Source organism: Sander vitreus, chromosome 7, assembly GCF_031162955.1.
Source record: "Sander vitreus isolate 19-12246 chromosome 7, sanVit1, whole genome shotgun sequence".
NCBI lineage: Eukaryota > Metazoa > Chordata > Actinopteri > Perciformes > Percidae > Sander > Sander vitreus.
This window is the reverse complement of record NC_135861.1, coordinates 22,283,752-22,292,981: the sequence shown is the minus strand read 5'-3', so window position 1 is coordinate 22,292,981 and position 9,230 is coordinate 22,283,752.

Here is a 9,230-nt window from a genome sequence, read left to right as displayed (position 1 = left end):
CTCCCTCCTCCCCTTTCTGATCGCCTTTGCTGTTTTTTCTAGGTTTTCCCTCTCACTGCTTCACACTCTCATCTTGGCTGCCTCTCTACTCACACACACACACACACACACGCTGTCTTGCTCTCTCTGTCAGACAGGCTCGGTAGGGTTGTAAAGAGCTGTGCTGCTTAGGAACGGAGAGTGATAGTGGGCTACGGTATTGTGGCCTGTACCAACTGGTGACAACAAAGGGGTCAACAGGATCAGAAAGTGCATAGGCTTTTTACATATTATTTAGGACTATACCAGGATTAAATCCCTCATGATTCAACCATCACTGCTTTGGTTTATATTTTTATGTATTAATTTGTTCGCTTTGTTGGAGGATGAAAGCTTTAGAAGTAAAATGTGATAAGAGAAGAGGTACTGCATATTAATAAATCTCTCAGCACAACTACAAAGAAGATCAGAAATGTACATGACTGACTCTCACTGTGCTATATGTAATAAAATCTATGTTATGTTGTGTTACATCATCTCATGTCATATTAAAGTAATGAATTGCTTGTCTGTGTTTGTTTATGCATTTATTCTATTATTTCTTTAACTTTTCTCTTCACTGGACCATTTTCTTATTAGGTATACTGTATTCTCGCATTGCCAGACCTTACTCCACAGTGCTGCGGAGGAGTGTCTGGCTAGTCCACACAGCATTCTGGGATGGAAGAAAAACATGCACTGGTTTATTGGCATTTCTTTAAAGCAATCACAATTGTCATGGGCAGCGCTAGGCGCCGGGCAGAGCCACGATGCCTCTGCAAAATAGCCACAGGAAGGAACTTGTTTTGGTGGAACGTGTACGTCGCATTCCTCTATTAATCCCAGTAGGATTTATCCTGAATGCCTTTGCCAAATTTTATGTCAATCCATCCAATAGTTTTAAAGACATTTCAGTCTGGACCAAAGTGCTGGATGGACTGAACAACATTGCCAACCGTAGAAACACACCACTAGCTAAAAACACTAGATCCTACACTTCCCATAATTCACCTCTTCCAGAGCTACAAAAGACATTATACATCTCTTTTCACAGGCTGAGTAGTCTCCATGATGAGTAAACTGATTGATGTGTAAAATCATGAAAGTTCCCCTTTAACTGTTTACAAATCACGTATTATTCATTAATGGACTAATATAAGCCATTAATACATTTTGAGATCCCAGTTTGAGATCCCAGGTTGTAGAAAATCCACTTGCTGGTGTAAATTCTCATTTGTCTTTTTTTTTATCTAGCAATTTATTTAATTTGGAGGACCTGTCTAATGGACAGTCTAAGCACTTACCTTCTGGAAAAGAGCAGGAGAGCATCCACATAACTTGTTAACATTTACATCTGCAGACTTGACAGCTAATTAAAAGGTGAAAAACCCATTGCCCTTAATGACTTGATAACATTTACAGTAGGCATCATGGCTTATTAGAAAGTACATCATTAGTTATGTATTAATAGCAGCAAAAGGTCTCTCTGTCCCTGGAATTTCCACCCATGATCCTCTGTACCATTAAGTAAGTTTGCAGACATTTGTGGGTTCATATAAAAAATATTGAAAACTTCCATCAAAACCAATTGTTCTTGTTGCTTTTGAGGTTTCTTAATGCAAGTGTGAAGAACAGCATACATAAGGATGGACTAACATGTAATTAAGCACAGACATACGCACACACACACACACACACACACACACACACACACACACACACACACACACACACACACACAAAAACACACACACACACACACACACACACAAACACACACACACACACACACACACACACACACACATGCACACACTCACATAAACACACCATTATGCACATATTCCTACAAATACACGCACTGCTGCAAACACACACTGTAACTGTCACACATGGGGGGTTAATAGGCACTTAGCAGCATGGAGTCTCGCAGGTCCTGACTCCCCCTTCCCATAATAAGAGGCTTCTAACAGCCAGTTACATCACACTTCAGCTGGTAAAGGCTGCTCCAGTCTAACCACTAATGTCATGGAAATCTCATTGCAGCCTACGTAAGGAGATCAAGATATATAAAGTGAAATGATTCATGGCCTGTTCTGCTTCCATTCTGTGCTCATCTATAAACTCATATGACTATTGGCATGTGAGAAAGGTTCTCCCTGTCACTGTAAAAACCAACACCATTGTTGAGTACAAAGATTCCTCATCTTAACCTCATTGGTGAGTCAATATTGGCATCTGCTGGTGAAGTTTGTGTATTACACTTAAGCTCACACTAAAGGAACACCTGCTGTGTCGGTAACCATACAAGCACAAGGATTCCCTCAACAAACACTTTTTTTTGCCTTTTCTTTAAGTGAAATGCCATAAATAAGCATCATTAATACATGGTGTCCATATTAGGAAGCTCAAGTATTTTTCAGATGTGCTGTTATTTTGACGTTTGATTAACAGATCAAGTGTGTGATTTTGATTAGATGTATCTTTGGGAAATGAAACACAATCATAATCACATTTTAATTGTGTATTTCAGGTTTCAGATACGCCCAGGTTTAATTCATTCAGGTAAACAAAAGGGGATTTCCAGTGTTATTGTTCAGTTGTGCATGAGTGTGTGTGCATGTGTGTGTGTGTGGCTCTTTCAGCTCTATCAGTGCTGGCTTCCTCTTTGAAACTATGTTGTCTCAATTTTCTGCAGCATAGTCTCTGATGTGGCTTGTGAGTCATACTGTGGTAAATATACACATTTGCGCATGCATACACACATAAGGACCGACTCACAGACACATGTATTCACATCTACACAAACACACTAGCCATGGTCACTATAGTAAGTATTCCCTTTGCCTTCATGTTACTCTTTGGTTAAGCAATACACAGTAAGCCTGCTGACATAAGCTGCTGGATTTGTCTGGTAAACAACACACAGCTAAGCCTCACTGACAAAAAAAGTTCACATCTTTAATTCACATCTTCACAGCCGCACCAGACAGAGAAGTCAAAGCAGTCAAACTTTATTAAAAATATCACATTGTGCTGTATAGGGATATTCTGGGGGTCACCATGGCAACAGACATTCAAGTGCCAAATGCATGAATGTGCACACCTGCCTGCCAGTGTTCCAACTTGTGCCTCTAAGCCTCCAGTATATGGAGTATATAGGTGCTGTTTGCTAAGTGTGGCAGGACGGAGAGGCGACAGTGGCAATGCCTTTGTTCTCAGAGAATGGAGCACACAGCTCTGTCAAGGTGTTAATTAGCAATTGTGAGACAAGAAAGTTGTGAGGATGCTTGCTTCAGCTGTGAGATGCATAACCTTTTGCGTGAAACAGAGCTTTGCCTTGCCAAACTTTGTATTGAATGCAACATCATCGAGTGACAGCTTCTTTAAAAGCAGCAATGCTTTATGCCACAACCACCACATTCAATTCTCTCTGTTACAGTATATGTACCTGCTATGTCATTCAAACTTTCTGACAGCTGCTCTCTGCTCTGTCTGGATATGTATGTTGTAGTTCAATCAATATGCCCTGAAACTTGAAATAGTCACAGCTCTTTAATTGTGTTATGCGTCTCTGCGGACGAGCTGTGAAAAAGTGCACTTTTGGGTTAACATGATGTTTTCTAATGTTAGTTTTGCAAGTGTGTGCAGTGTTTTTCAGTGTCTAAATGAGAACTAGTGACTCATGTGGAGAAAACAGGCTGCTTAAACTGGGGGACTCAGTATCGGTTTGACTCGTCGTCATGCTGAGCTGTGATAAGCCGTGCCATTGATATACAGCAGTGAACTAAGTATTTTCTTGTGGATATTAGTCATTGTCAGATAAAGAAAAAGCAAACCGCACAGTAAAATGGTTTAGGTGACCTGTAAATATAAAGGTCAACTATATTTTTTTTTGTCTGTGAAAATGTCAGATCATGTGGGTGTGATATTATGTATTTTGTGAGTCTACACAACAAAAACCACAGCATATTTCCTTGTAGAAAGGCATTTTGTTATACTTATGTAACAGTGATTAAATCTTTGAATGCTACCATGAAGCAATTTCCTTGAAAATATTTGAATCTATTTATCAACTAATGAGAACATGTAGGAGGATTTTTGGGTGGTAGTGGTACTGTAATACAAATTTGAAAAGGGTGTCAATGTGTCACACACTTTGCAAATGGCTCTATTATTTCTGTCTCCCCAGGGTTTGTGTAATAGTTCATGTTTGAAAATAAAATACAATTTGAATGTGTGTGTGTGTGTGTGTGTGTGTGCGTGTGTGTGTGTGTGTGTGTGTGTGTGTGTGTGTGTGTGTGTGTATGTGTGCCTGCCTGAATATATGCATGAGTATGTGAGTCACGCACCACTATCCAGCCCCCTGGGCTTCGAGTTCTGATGCCCATCTTTCAGCTCCTCTACTGCACACTGAACCCAGTGAACCTTCTGCTGTTTACACTCTCCCCCTCCTCCTGCTCGCTCTGTCTCTATTTATCTCACTCACACACTCTCATGCTCATCTATTCTCCCTTCGTCTCTCTCTTACTTTCTCCCTCCAGCTCCCTACAGTACATCTCTCTTTCTCACGCACTCACGCTCTCTTGTGTTCTTAGTCTTTTCTCTCGCAACCCTTCCTCTGCCTCTCTTTATAACTGCTTCTGTGTATCTACCTCTGCAGATCAAGACATATTCAGACTCAGACAGTCAAGGTTCAGACAGACAATCAGGATCTCTTTGTCTTAGGTTTGCCTCTTTCACTGTGTAGATGTGTGGCCATAGAAAGAGACAGACAGAAGAGCGGAGGTGACGGCGGGAGGAATAGAATGAAAGATGCAAATGGAAATAAAAGGATGTTGGTGCTTTTCAGACATTGAAGCATTTCACTTGAGATGAAGCTGAAGGTGGAATCACCATAGATTTCATCCTCATTCCCAACCTCCACCTTCTCCTCACTGCCGTCTTCCTCCTCCACATCATCAGCATCATCAGGTTGCAAAAAGTCGAACAGCTGCTGTGTCGTCAGCCCTCTGCTGCCCACACCGAGCCCCTTCTGTCAGTTTCAACATTCTCCAACAGCATACTGCTAACAATGTGGCTCTTTTATCTGTTTGCGTGCATGTCTGTGTCAGCAAATCTCCTTTTTTTCATGAATGAGGACATGTGTGTAGGCATGTGCCTGGGATATAAAGGGAGAAAGGCAGGAGCAGCAGGGGGTCATGCCACTCATGTCAGCTCTTTCAGGAAGTGTAAAGCACCGTTTTGAGTCTCTGGTTGATGTAACTTTACCTCCCCACCCAAAAAAAAACAGTACGTCATCTTTGGCCCCAGAGTTCTGAATTGCTTTGCTTGCACTTCTCTAGCTCATTGTGGAACTGAAACACGCTATTAATAATCCTGGTTAAGTGTGAGTTGAGTGTGAGTGAGTGAGAGAGTGTGCGTGTTGGACACAGGTTGAAAGTCCATTGAGCTGTGTAGAGTAGGTAAGCGGAATGTGCATCACATGGCATGCACCTCAAAAGAGCACATCTCACTGCGGCAGAGAACAGTTTGTCTCTGTGCGTGTGCGTTTGCATGTGTATTTGAAAGTGTGTGAATGTGTGCCTGGTACAGTATGTAGCATGTGCACCCGTGTGTGTGTGTGTGTGTGTGTGTGTGTGTGTGTGTGTGTGTGTGTGTGTGTGTGTGTGAAGATGCTTACAGAGTGTGAGATTGCTATAATGGGAATTATGCACTCACCCCAAGTCCCTGGTTCTTATTTCCAACAACACATACACCTCACATGCTTCAATCATGTATTAAAACAACCTGCTTGTCACTTTAGGACATGCCTGTTACTCATATGTATGTCAGTCATAAATTATGCTTGTTTCTTGGTCTTAAATAATGCTAATCAATGGAATTTATTCCACTTTTTTTTCACGCTGTCATGCCTTTTCTCCCTGCGACAGAGCAGCCTTATTTGGCAGCGTTTCTTCACTCGGTGGCACACGTTGGGAACCCCAGGCCTGGTCATGGATAGCACAGATACACTGTAAACGGCTAATAGGGTATCAAACCAGCGGAGAAGAAAAAGTCCCTCCACTCTGTGTCTCATTCATTATTCACAGCCAGCAAATGAAGTTGGTACAGTAGGAGCAATCAATTATAGATGAGAGAAGGTAGGAGGAGATAGAGAGAGCGAGATGAAGGGGATAGAGCGAGGCCTACCTTGCATGCAGCTGAGCTTTAGCATGTCAATGAACAGTGGCATGCACAGAGCTACTCAGGAAATGGACTCTTGAGGCCCATAATTCTGTGTGCATGCACCTTTCACACCACACCAATAGCATTCATTTGATAATGACTCAGTATGCTAACTTTGTAGTTACTCACTTGTGTGTGCACTTGTGCTTCTCTATGGTTCGCTGCGCTGACAGTCATAGCGAAACTGCATTGGGTCTTTTCACAAAATGTCGAGCAACAGTCATAGCGTCCCCTCAGTATGTTACAGCTTGTTCCGAAACCAGGAAAAAAAATTGGTCCAGATGCAGCATTGTAGAATTAACCCAGTGTTCACATCTCTTCTGTGATTGAGTTACATTGGCCTGTTGTCTGCCCTAATCAATCTTAGTAACTACAGTATATGTTACACACACTAGACCACAAACAGGTTTTCTTAGGAAATTTAGTAATGATTCCAGCAATTAAGAATACCATTAACTATTGACACAAAAATGGCTATTTTCATTGCCATCCTTGTGGTTGATTGTACCTTCTTTAGCCATTTTTATTTGTTGTTACTTGTTCCTTTCAATACTATATTATTTCTCATTCAGTGATTGTATTATCTTGTTGAAACTAAGAGTAAAGCATCAGCTTTGATCAGATGTTTAAATTTTGGGACTTTCCTAGACAATGAAGCAACCCATAACCTCAAGTTGATGTTCATCTTCTTCTGTGCCAGTGAGCCATAAAGGCAGTTTCACAACTCCAACCTGTGGCACTTACTTTATTATGAGCCCCCATTATTGTGCCTTGAAAGATTAACTATGAAGATGCAAAGTGTCGGTTGGAAAATCTGTATCAATCGCTGTGTCACCACACTTTTCATTAAATGTCAGATATTGGCTTATGGAAACTGCTCTATTTGTGCCGTCTGTATTTGGTGTGTGTGTGTGTGTGTGTGTGTGTGTGTGTGTGTGTGTGTGTGTGTGTGTGTGTGTGTGTGTGTGTGTGTGTGTGTGTGTGTGTGTGTGTGTGTGTGTGTGTGTGTGTGTGTGTGTGTGTGTGTGTGTGGGCAGAGAGGCTGTTTGATGTGAGTCAGATCCAAACCCAGGCTGGTTTCTCTCACATGTGTGTGGGACGCATCCAGATGGCTCCACAGGACTGCACAAATGTCACTCTGATAATGAGACAACAGGGCCTGTTGAAATACAGGTACCAGGGCTGTGGTGCATGCTTTTACACACACAGACACACACACACACACACACACACACACACACACACACACACACACACACACACACACACACACACACACACACACACACACACACACACACAGATGGAAAGATGGGGAGAAAGAAAGAAAAAGAAAGAGGCAGGCTGCCCTGAATGCAAGAACAAAAACAAATATCACATATGACAAATCTAATGAAATGAATATGAATATATATGAATATGAATATAAAGAAAATATGGTCTGATCACATGTTCAACATGTTCATGTCATGTGCCATGTTCCTAAAGATGATATGATCCACAGAGAAATGTCTGTATCGCTGAGGCTGATTATCGACCTCAGTAGGGTGACCTGCAAGAAATGATGAATGCAATAATATTCGTCCACTGACCTGTGCTAAATGACAACTTCACCTCCGTCCCTCTCCAGTCCTCAGGGGTCATCACAGGTCGCTGCTCAGTTGCCTTGGGAACAGGAGACATAAAGGAAAATTCTCCTGAGCACTAAACTGTGACACCTTACGCCGTCTCCGACAGACTCGGTTGAGTTGCACATCATGTGTGAAAGCAGGAGTGAGAAGTTGTTGTTTATTTAATTTTCTTACGAGTCACAAGAGTGTCAACCCCGCTCTTTTTTTGCACTCTCTCTTTCTCTTTCTCTCTCCTGCATAAAAAAAAACCATTTTCACACATAAGCTTTGTGGACATTTGCTCGCACATATTTTCTTTGTCTGCATCACTCCACTCAGTAGTTCTCTCACACAATATATTCCTGTTATTTTGAACAGCAAAGCACAGGTGCAACCCTGTCTGTGTGTGTAAGTGAGATAGTATCTGTTATCCCATCTCTCTGACTGCTGTGACCTAATGTAACTATTGCACCTACATTGTCAACCCTCCAGCAGCTCTGTCAGCCTCATGAGGTTACTGCACCTGTTTGTCTAACACGCACACAAACACACTTTATATATATCAGCCCACGGTTGCAAATACTAATCCACTGACACCATTATGATTCAAGGCTCATGGTATGTGTGTGTTCAGTGTGTGTGTGTGTGTGTGTGTGTGTGTGTGTGTGTGTGTGTGTGTGTGTGTGTGTGTGTGTGTGTGTGTGTGTGTGGGTGGGTGGGTGGTTGGGGTTGCTGCTGTTTCAAACATTGTCCACTGCTGGCAGCAAATTTCCTCTGAGGTGATCTGTTATAGTGACAGGGCAGCAAGTATTTTTAGCCAGTGAGAAAGGACAAATAATGAAGCAGGACAGACAGAGGGAGACAACAAGGGGACGAGTAAGGGAGAGAGGGGGAGGGAGGGACAGAGAGAAGGAGATAGAGGGGGGAGTGAAATCTGAGGGCAAACCAAAACCACCTGGATGTTGCTGACTTGCTGCTCTTCTGTTTAGAGCACAGTCTATATACATCATATTACACACTCACATACCCGCACCTCATGGTCATGCACACACACGCACACTTAAACACGTGCATAAATACAGATGATGTTGATAGTTCAGCTGCTGCCAATAAAAACGTATTTATTAAAACTTGGGTCATTTCTATTGGCTGTAAGAGCCATTTTACTCACCTGAAATCTGGGAACATGGTAGCATGCAGCAAAGTCAGATGGCGCAAGAAACACGAATGGTCAGACGATCAGTTAAACAAGAAGGACAAAGGAAAGTAAACGAATACAAAATAATCACACATTACACAGAAAAAAAGGTGTCCAAGTATGCTAGGTCAAAGTTGGCCTGTAAACTGTGACACATTAAAACTCATTAGTTGATT